This window comes from Pieris napi, chromosome 2 (assembly GCF_905475465.1).
Source record: "Pieris napi chromosome 2, ilPieNapi1.2, whole genome shotgun sequence".
NCBI lineage: Eukaryota > Metazoa > Arthropoda > Insecta > Lepidoptera > Pieridae > Pieris > Pieris napi.
This window is the reverse complement of record NC_062235.1, coordinates 11747351-11757303: the sequence shown is the minus strand read 5'-3', so window position 1 is coordinate 11757303 and position 9953 is coordinate 11747351.

Here is a 9953-nt window from a genome sequence, read left to right as displayed (position 1 = left end):
GTGACCAGGTGACCACGCACGCGCGAGATGGTTAAAATTATGTTAAATAATTGTAAATTTTTAATAATACATAACTTTAATCCGGTTAAAAAGTTTTTTCTTTAAATGCGTAAAGGTTATGTCAATAAAAGACAATACTGTGTGCAACTAATAATTTATTAAATATTTGTTTAACTACACCAATTATTAAAATATATTAAAATATTGGAATAATATAATATAACGAATTTTAATATATTCTTGTCCGCCCCATCTCGTTTATTTGTTTTGTACTTTTACAAAAGCACAAACACTGCTACAAAGCAAAGAATTTGGTTTGTTCCTAAATTGATAGATGGCGCGCATTAACATTTTATCGTGGCCCTATGCCCTCAGTCCTGTTTTTTTTTCATTATTCGACATTAGTCTTTGACATTTGTTAAAGAATATATTATATTCGTGTTCTTTATATTCACAAGTACTTCGGTCATAGGCCTTCTGCGCCGTTCATATATATTTTTGGATTAAAGACAAATGTTACTTGATGTTCACGATATTTTTTTTACCTTACTGTAAAAGAATAAATGTAATGACTTGACATAGAAACATTCATCCAATTGATGTACATTTATATATTAATCTATGTTTATCCGCGAAAATATCTCATCAATCACTAACATTTACTTGCAATTGAAACAGCAGCCACTCTGAAGCGCCAAGCCCAAATTTGCTCACAAACAAAATCATACGACCCTCGGCTATTTACAATGGAAAAATAATAAGAATGAAAGATTGTTCTTGTCCAAATATGTAGTTCGGATAGGTATTACCTAAAGATAATATTTCACGGAAGTGGAAATGACTCATTTCAAATGAGTGACGGGACGATTGATGGCACCTCCCGTTTGTTATTTGAAAAAGCGAGGCCCATTTCTAGTGTTAGCGGAGGATATCAATGGAAACGTCAACAGAACGGAAAATTCAAGTCATTATCCGTTGGAGAGTCATAAGGTGACGGTGACGTAGCGACGAAATTAATTTTCTGTTGATTTTCTGTTGTTTTATGAATTAAACAATAGCAATCGAAATTCGAATTGTCTTATTTATAGACACAAGAGTGCCGACGATGACAGCAACCAGTGGTTGAAACTGTTTTTTTTAATGAAAACGCATATTTAGCATATTTTATTTTGCGTAATAAATTAGAAATCTCATGCTCTCACTATTCTCGTGGGTTCCTTGGTCTTATTCTCCACTTTAATGGGTCCCCGTAACAAGTCGGAAAATGCATATATTATCTATATAATGGTGTTCCTTTTACTCGATTAGGTACAATACTTTTTAAATCATTGAAATCGGTAAATTGGTTGCGAAGATATTACACATTTTGTACAAGCCAACCGCGGCGCGGCCGAAATGCTCATGTGACGTCACGATTTCCCTACGGACCGCGCGGCGCGCGCTCGCTCTTCGCCATTCATTTATTAAAGTTCACTCGATCTGCGCGGGTCGTGATGTGGTTTTGTGGTTTTTATGTGAAAATATGCCGCATTATAAGTACTGTATAGTACCGAAATGTACTAATACTTCAACTAGTACACCTGAAAAACTGTTTTTTAATGTGCCAAGGGACCTGAAAGTGCGCAAAAAATGGTGTACTGTCATGAAGAGGGGTGACAGTACACCTTACATTACTCATGTGGTAAACAGTATCTTAGTAAAACTTGTTTACGAATGTTAAAGAAAAATACAGGGTCGTACTAGGTGTATTTCAATGAATAAATAAATGATAAAAAGTGTAAGTAGTGAAATTTCTAATAACCCTTCCTCAGTAGTCTGGTAAAACCCAGGGTCGTACTGAGGCTCAACTAAATGAAATGTGCCGTTCCCGGGAATATTTCCCAATGCCGGAACATTCCCGCTTTGGGGAATATGTATCTGTAGGTAATAAAACTGTAGCCAAAGTGAATTCTATACATTGAATATTTTTTTGAATAATCGAGGTATGAGAGCTCCATACACGCAATAGAAACCAAAAATATTGTTTTTGAATTTCTTGTCTGTCTGTTGAACGCAACACGTGAATTTTTGACGCCGTTATCTTAGTTCCCTCCATAATGGTGAATCAGCTTGCGATAATGTTGCTTCTTCTGCTTTGCTACAGTCATCTATAGTCATCCGACTTGAGCAGAAGATTATTTCATTCTCATTAGGATTGCTTGTTCAAACAATCCAAGGTAAACGAATAAAGTATACCTACTGATTACTTTGTTTCTTATATTCATTTGCACTGACAAAACTAGACGACAACAATACGCAAGTCGATGAGATTGAAATAAAATTAATCATTTCGTCGGGCACTTTTCTTACTTACTTACCAGCAATGTGCTGTCCGTTGCCTACTAACAATACTAGGAACTAACTCCCAATAAGATTTCCGACTGGCAATGCACACAGAAACATTGAGAAGAATATTCCCGGTAACATGTTCATATCCATAAACCTTACTGGGAATTTTCCCGGGCCTGAATACGACCCTGTATTCCTGACCTACTTATTATCCTGCTGTTTTGATTAGGTTGACAATGAGATTTGCTTACCTCTGAAGTTTCCAACCACGAATTTCAGCGCTTGTATAGTTTAAATGATTACTAAGATAATTAAATACCATTTAGGTAGATTATCGGATTGCGCTTGCTCAAAACCGATATCTACCCTTTTTCTATCACTGATTTGTTATATTATAATATTAAACAAATCAAATCACTTATTAATCGATTGGGTATAAACTGGTGACGTTACGCTCCGTGTTGGACGAGTATCGCGAACAGAATAAACAGCGCGGGGCGCGCTGTGGTTCAGCGGCAAGCGTTGAGATATTGTGACGTCATTGCTTTCGTTCGCGCGGTCAGTAAACCTTGTTTGGTATTTTGCCCATAACTTTGTCAGTTTTGGTCGTAGAACAAAATTTTTTACACCTTATGTTTTAGTTTCTCAAGGACTATAAAACTGCATTTATAACATAAAACCGTTACGGGTCCCCATTGTTTTGTTTACGACATCACGTACTTCAAAACAACAATATAAGAATTTCGCTCAACAAACTTAGATTTTACTTAACCACAAAGAACTTACCGAGACACACGTATCTAAAAAAAAAGTGTGTGTGTAAATAATAAATAATAAATAATAAATAATAAATAATAAATAATAAATAATAAATAATAAATAATAAATAATAAATAATAAATAATAAATAATAAATAATAAATAATAAATAATAAATAATAAATAATAAATAATAAATAATAAATAATAAATAATAAATAATAAATAATAAATAATAAATAATAAATAATAAATAATAAATAATAAATAATAAATAATAAATAATAAATAATAAATAATAAATAATAAATAATAAATAATAAATAATAAATAATAAATAATAAATAATAAATAATAAATAATAAATAATAAATAATAAATAATAAATAATAAATAATAAATAATAAATAATAAATAATAAATAATAAATAATAAATAATAAATAATAAATAATAAATAATAAATAATAAATAATAAATAATAAATAATAAATAATAAATAATAAATAATAAATAATAAATAATAAATAATAAATAATAAATAATAAATAATAAATAATAAATAATAAATAATAAATAATAAATAATAAATAATAAATAATAAATAATAAATAATAAATAATAAATAATAAATAATAAATAATAAATAATAAATAATAAATAATAAATAATAAATAATAAATAATAAATAATAAATAATAAATAATAAATAATAAATAATAAATAATAAATAATAAATAATAAATAATAAATAATAAATAATAAATAATAAATAATAAATAATAAATAATAAATAATAAATAATAAATAATAAATAATAAATAATAAATAATAAATAATAAATAATAAATAATAAATAATAAATAATAAATGTGACGGTAAAGTTTTTTCCAACGCCGATAAAGAAGTTTGACTTAAAAAGGAACATGACGCGTAACCGAAAAACGTGACGCGTAACGAAAAAATGTTACACTAAATTTTTTTCCAACCCCGATAAAGAAGTTTCACACAATTTATATTGGTGGCATAAAATTTAAAATCGGCTTAGAAGTTGAAGATTTAATGCTCTACAAACCAAAAATTATTAAGACCATTAATTATATATGTTTTTTTAGTATTTTTTTTCAATTTTGAAATCACTAATAGTACCTACGCTGTAATAAAAGGTACTTACACAATCGTCACTATGGACTTTATAATACAATGGCGTCTCGTCCGACGCTTCAGGTCCAATTAACAGCATGTGATATATGTAACTGTATTTGCAAATTGGAATCTTCACTCAATCTCAGGTACAAATTTGCAAAAAATGGAAAACGTGTGAGTGGAATGTGTCGTTCCGTTTAATATTTTATATTTTGGAATTGCTGAAAAATATAGAAAATATTAATCTTCATTTACAAGTAGACTAAAAATACTCATTCAAACAGTTTGTGAGGTTGTATGGATCTCTGGGTCTGCTGAATTGATTTTGAATTTTTTTTTACCAATAAATGCATTTCTTGAGTGTCATATTGTATACGAGTTAAGAAAAATGAAAGTGCGTGCGTGCATAGTACACACGTCAGAAGTAAAACTTCTTTATAATCCGGTCAAATTAGACTAAAAAATAGGGGTAAGGTTACAATAATTCGCACTTGGCTGAATATTGGTAGGATTGCTCAATGCACTATTATAATAGTATAAGATCCCGCTATACAACGACCTTCACCGAGATGCTTATTTAATGAAACTTATTTTATATTTAATTTAATATGTCAATAAATATAATCCATATGGGTTGCCTAGCAAATTTCAGTCCAGAGTATGTTTAATTAATATTTAAAAAATTTTTTTTTTTATAATTTGCATGTAGTAAATTTTTTGAACTTTTTTCAATCAATATTTTTAATCAGGGTAGTATTATATATGTATCACTAAAACCGTCTTTTATACTAAAGATGTATATATATACTTTAGTGTCACATAAAAAATATACACATAAATAATTAATGGATTAAAAACAACCTAACTTTTGCATATTCTATGGGCTTCATACTTTCGATTGGTATAGAATTTATCTAATAATCATACCGGTGAAATGTTTAAAAAAATATTTTTTTTTTAAATTAATTAAATATACTCTGGACTGAAATTTGCTAGGCAACCCATATGGATTATATTTATTGACATATTAAATTATATATAAAATAAGTTTCATTAAATAAGCATCTCGGTGAAGGTCGTTGTATAGCGGGATCTTAGACCATAAAGGAAATGTGAAAAGTCCTCATCGATCCGGCACGTGCAAAAAAATTTACTCCGGGTCAAAGATCACAAAAATGGGTTTTTCGCGATTTTCAGCAAAATGGTAAGTTTTATCATAAAATTAGTTTAGACAAAAATTGTAGATCAGATAATTATCTATAAAAAATGTCTAAATACTTTTTTTCCTAAGAGCCACCGTTTTTGAGATATAACGATTCAAAAAGTTGAAAGAGTTGTAATCGTCATAATATGTATAAGTACACCACGTATATACATCACTGAAGCCGTAATACATACAAGCAAAAATATCGTTCTAACAAAAACAAGAAGTTATCACCAACGGAATTCGCTTTCTTCTCGCTATGTATGGAGCTCCTAAAAAAATTTCGTGCTTAGATAAATTCAGATATGCATGTTTCGTTAAAAATACTCGAAATAAAAAAAACAAGTGCAGTTAGCATGTCTTCCTCCAACCTCAGCAGCTGCTCTTCAACATCTTTTTCGGGTATATTACCAAGTTCAAGTGTGGCTTGGTAATCAGTTAGACCGGGGTTGGAAGTTGGTCGACAATTCATTAGAGCCAGTTCAGACTTTACTTCCACCTGCACCAGAACAACTACTAAACACCATTTTTTGCAACTGTAAAAAGGGATGTAGTGCTAAATGTGGTTGCAAAAAAGTTGGACTGTTTTGTTCTGTAGCATGTACAAACTGTCAAGGCCGGTCATGCTCCAATGTTGAATTGCCAACAATTGAAGATTCATATGATGTTGACGAAGAGACATGCGATGTGTCATTATTGGGACAATTTATTAACACCCAGAATGAAGAAGATAAAGAAGGAGAAGGAAGAGAAGAAGAACAAGAACAAGAGAAAGCAGAGGTTAATGATGATTTAGATTCAGACGGATAAATTTTCTTATTTTTTGTAATTTACACCCCTTTCATCATTTTCAACCCTTGTCAATATCTACAGTTATTCAATAGTTTCAAATTAAACAGAATCATAAAAGATCAGTGGAATAGGCCTACAGGGGAAACCACATTTAAAAAAAAAGCGCTAAGTACACTACCTCAAAGGTGGCGTGGAAACGTGTGCATATTATGACGATTACAACTCTTTCAACTTTTTGAAAGTTATATCTCAAAAACGGTGGCTCTTAGGAAAAAAAGTATTTTGACATTTTTTATAGATAATTATCTGATCTACAATTTTTGTCTGAACTAATTTTATGATAAAACTTACCATTTTGCTGAAAATCGCGAAAAACCCATTTTTGTGATCTTAGACCCGGAGTAAATTTTTTTGCACGTGCCGGATCGATGAGGACTTTTCACATTTCCTTTATAATAGTGTATTGAGCAATCCTACCAATATTCAGCCAAGTGCGAATTATTGTAACCTTGGATGTCTAAATTGACCGGACTATTAGCTAACTAATTTTTAAGTCTTGTTCATATTTATACAAATCTAAAACGTTAGATTTCTGAGACTTAGAGGGAGGGAAAAAAGAAGATATGTTAGGAATTTAATTAATTTAATTGTCATTAAAATAAAGTGTCGAAAATTAATACAAATTATAATCTTGCTCCACGGCTATTAGCTTCTTGCTCCGTTCGCCCTTTCTCACTCTCTCTCAATCGGTCTCCCGTTTTCTTCGACAAAAACGCTGCACATCTTCGTGAAGCTAATATTATTATGGCGTTTCATCCGTAGAAAGTTTATCCTCATGTTTAAGAAGTTTCACTTCAAAAAATATTTTCTTGGAAGTCAGGTTTGCAACGCTGGAGAGAAAACGGTCGAACCTAAACGTTTCTTACAAACGCTGGCTTAACAATGAGAGATATACGAGGATTGTTCAATAAATAGTGATAATGTTAAAGGAATAAAATAAATACTGTCATGCATAGCCTAGATATCTAACTGTACAAATAAAAATGAATAGCAAAAATATTTGCTAAGCTCAAAACTCGAAGACAGCTGCACCAATTCTGGAACTCTAGGAAGGTTTTAATGAGAAAAAAAAACGACGGATTGCACTCCGGGATTGCCGGCAGAAGTGAAAACTTGAATATTAACGTTGTGCATTTTTGATATTTTAGAATGGTTAGGGAATAATTTTGCACGAATTGCTTTAATTATCAGTATAAAAGTACTATCATTTATGTGGTAGAACACAATATTTATTTATTGCGCTATCGTACACAAACATGAAAATTTATAGTACATTAAACACGCCGCGCCAGCTGTCTACTCTCCATCCGTCAGTCTGACCAAATCGTTAATAATAAAGCTTTAGACGTTTCGCACAATTAAACCTTGATAAATTGACTTAAGGTTCAATTCCACATGCATCAAGTATTTGAGGAAAGAGACAAGTGAATTAAAACCGTAACTATATTATAGCACGAATGTTCATAATCTTTTAAAAAAACATCAGTCTTACGAATTTGTCCTGACGCGTGTTTTACATTTTTTACCCATTCCAAAAAAGTGTACAACGCCACTATAGAAGTTTTCACTTCAAAAATTGAAAAGTTTAGTTTTTAGTAGTCCGGACGAACAGTATCTTTGGGGTAGCAAAGCAAAATGTTCTATATGTTAGTCTGTCATCATTTTTCACTAACGGGCCAAAAGAAGTATAACTTCAATAAATAATTTAAGATAGCATTCAAGCGCCACTGGATTAATTATTAATTGACTTACATCATCATAAAAGTTCCCAATATTGAACCCAGACTTGAACAGCCAACATGGCTTCCTGTCGCATAGTGTAGGTTTCTCTTTATACGTTAGACATAGGCAGGCGCTTTGTTTTTCAAAATCACACTTCGCTATAAACTTGCTTTCGGGGTTTAGAAAGTAATATCCATCTGTAATCCATCAATCAATTAACCGACTTCAAAAGAGCAATATTGATCTGTATGTGACAAAGTTGGAGTTGTCAGCAGTGTTGGCCTAGGGGCTTTAGCGTGCGACGTTCGATCCACGGCTGTCCAACAATAGAATTTCTTTCTATGTGCATAATTAACAGTCTATAGAACGGTGAAGAAAAACATCGTGAGGAAACCGGCTTGTCTTAAGCGCCAAGACCGACTACAATATGCGGTTTGCTCAGGAACTGCTCGAGCGGTCCGTGTATTGCAAATATGAATTTAGTATGGAAACTGCAGATCGCCGTGCGGCGACCGCATGTTGCAGTCGGTCTTGACTGAAACATGCGGTACGTCTATGGCCCGCTTTAGACTCAAAAATTCGACGTCATGTGTCATGCAGAGGTGGCTGACATGCCTATTCGGCAAATAGTCATGAAATAGATAGGAAAATCTGAAATGATATTTCTAAAATTTAATAAAAATTTTAAATCGAATAGATTTTTTGGAACTAGACCTAAACAAAAGAATAAAATTCGTGTAAACTATTTTGAAAAAAAATAGCATATACTTATTATTAATTTCACATAATATTTATAATCTAAAAGTAACTTTATCGACATCTTAATTCTTATTATCGACACTCGCATGAACACTACACACGTCTTGGACGTTCCGCGCGGATGTGTGCACGCAGGTAACCAGGAACCGTGCGCCAGTGCGATTTGTGACTTATTGTAGAAACCCATAGCTTGTCTTTATATATAGTTTTACCGTTAAACATTAAATCAATTAATTAATTTAAAAATGGCGGTTGTTTCATCTTCCCGCATACTAAAAACATGAATGCGTTTGCTCTATTGAAGCTTTTTGTGTTTTACGATCTATTTTACAATTCCACAGTGTGTTATTTATAATGATTTTAATAAATGCCCCATATCCCAATCCGGCGTCCATGCGTCGGGTCGTCTCTTTTCGTAATAAGTAGCGAGGGGGCCGATGGCTGCCCATGCGTCATTCTCGTGAACGGGTGCTACTTGTGGTGACTGGTTGGACTTGAATTCGTGTACAAATGCGGTGGTGGTAGTTATTTCGACTATGTATTTGCGTGTTGTTGTTGTAAGTGTGTGCTCTTATTTCACCATGCCTACTGCTGAGAGAGGGCAAATCTTTGTTTTTATTATTAAGTAACTATTTATTACTTAAGATGTCATGTGGAACATTGTGTAATGGTTGTAGCTCCTTACAAACATTGTGTGACACAAAAAAATTGGCGATTTAAAAGAGTGGTGGAGAGCTTATTGCCAGTTCTTCTCGTCCGTTCTACGCCCTTGATTTGAGAACTGGCAGTAAATATAAAATTAGAAGCATTTTATATACACCTATTTCTTTTTGACGTTCATAAGTGTACAATGTACATTGTTTTACCTAAATGAATAAATAATTTTTAATTTGATTCGATTGTAAGAAATACATACCAGTATCGCCCTCAGATTCAATGTTTGCGCACGATCTCGCTGGATTCACCTGGGCACCGGGATTCGTCTTGCTCGGATCAGGCATTGATATATCTATAAATTATTAATCGCAATAAATTTTTCTGTTTTTGATTTCTCAATAAGCCCACAGCTCTACAAAACTAATTTTGTCTTTATTACGAGTACTATAATTATGGAAGTTACTATTATTTTTGAAGATATCTATATTTTTCCGCACATACAAAATATTCTCATATATGTATTGACT